The sequence below is a fragment of the Saccopteryx bilineata genome, chromosome 2 (assembly GCF_036850765.1).
Source record: "Saccopteryx bilineata isolate mSacBil1 chromosome 2, mSacBil1_pri_phased_curated, whole genome shotgun sequence".
In the NCBI taxonomy this organism is placed as follows: domain Eukaryota; kingdom Metazoa; phylum Chordata; class Mammalia; order Chiroptera; family Emballonuridae; genus Saccopteryx; species Saccopteryx bilineata.
Genome location: NC_089491.1, coordinates 124745362 through 124746836, shown reverse-complemented (window position 1 = coordinate 124746836; position 1475 = coordinate 124745362). Strand labels below are relative to the sequence as shown.

At 47.1% G+C, this 1475-nt stretch overlaps 1 non-coding gene across 1 annotated transcript; it reads right to left on the bottom strand.

The window, feature by feature from the left end:
* Positions 1–544: 544 nt before the first annotated feature.
* Positions 545–620, bottom strand: TRNAS-GCU (transfer RNA serine (anticodon GCU)). The gene has a single exon. It is a non-coding gene; the product is annotated as a tRNA-Ser (tRNA).
* Between the last annotated feature and the right edge of the window lie 855 nt (positions 621–1475).

Sequence of the window (1475 nt, the reverse complement as noted above, 5' to 3'; positions counted from 1 at the left end):
TTCCATTGCCTCAAAAAAAGAAGCATGTTTTCCTTAGTTCTACCATTCCCAAGACTATGCAATTAGGAGAGCTGTGTCACATTGTTCAGACAATGATCAATATAGCACGTTACAGCCACCAAGACAAGCAGACAGGTGAGCGGGAAGTTGTTGTCATGTGAAGCTGACGTCCAATTTATAGCAATGTCACATACAATATGTAATGTGTAATGTATGGCAGTAATATAGTATATATTGGTTCTTCCAACTTTTTTTTTTTTGTATTTTTCTGAAGTTGGAAACGGGGAGGCAGTCAGACAGACCCCCACATGCGTCCGACTGGGATCCACCCGGCATGCCCACCAGGGGGCGATGCTCTGCCCATCTGGGGCGTCGCTCTGTTGCAACCAAGGCCATTCTAGCGCCTGAGGCAGAGGCCACAGAGCCATCCTCAGTGCCCGGGCCAACTTTGCTCCAATGGAGCCTTGGCTGCAAGAGGGGAAGAGAGAGACAGAGAGGAAGGAGAGGGGGAGGGGTGGAGAAGCAGATGGGCACTTCTCCTGTGTGCCCTGGCCAGGAATTGAACCCAGGACTCCTGCACAGCAGGCCGACGCTCTACCACTGAGCCAACCAGCCAGGGCTTCTTCCAACTTTTCAACAGAAATTTAAAAAATCTGCATTTTTGTGTGAAATTTTTTTTAAGTGAGAGAGAGACAGAGAGACAGACAGGAAGGGAGAGAAATGAAAAGTATCAACTCATAGTTGTAGCACCTTAGTTGTTCATTGATTGCTTCTCAAAGATGCCTTAATGGGGAAGGGGGAGGGGCTCCAGCCAAGCCAGTGACTCCTTGCTCAAGTCAGCAACCATGGGGTCACATCACCCCAGCAACTTGGGGTCACATCTGTGATCCCACGCTCAAGGCAGTGACCTTGGGGTTTTCAACCTGGGTCCTCAGCATCCCATGTCGTTGCTCTATCCACTGGCCACCACCTGGTCAGACATGAAATTGATTTTAAAATATGGATACCTAATATAGAAAACAAAATACTATGGAGGCCAAACAAAACACGTGGGCTGAGAGCCAGTTTGCCTCTCCAGCTAAGCCAGTAGCCCACCTGATCAACCCCGGGTGACGCATGTTCAGGGAAGAGTTAAAAAGAGCTGCTTATAAGACAGTGGGGCTACACAGCAATTGGATTATTATGGACAACAACATCAAATGCTCCTATTAACAGCGAATAAATATAGCCTATGATTTTTCATCCCTGGTTTTGTGCATCGACAGTATAATTACTTCCCATCGATGATTCCAGAACGCCTCCGGGTCTGAGCTGAGCTTTGATGTGCCCTCGCTCGTATGGGAAACAATGAAGTCCAGACCTTCCCGGGCCACAACTTCTTTTATATGTATTTTTCATGATCGCATCAGGTTCAAAATCAAGTCTTGCATCTTTGCCTTCATCACTCAGTGTAAGGAAAAAATGAGAATGATGAG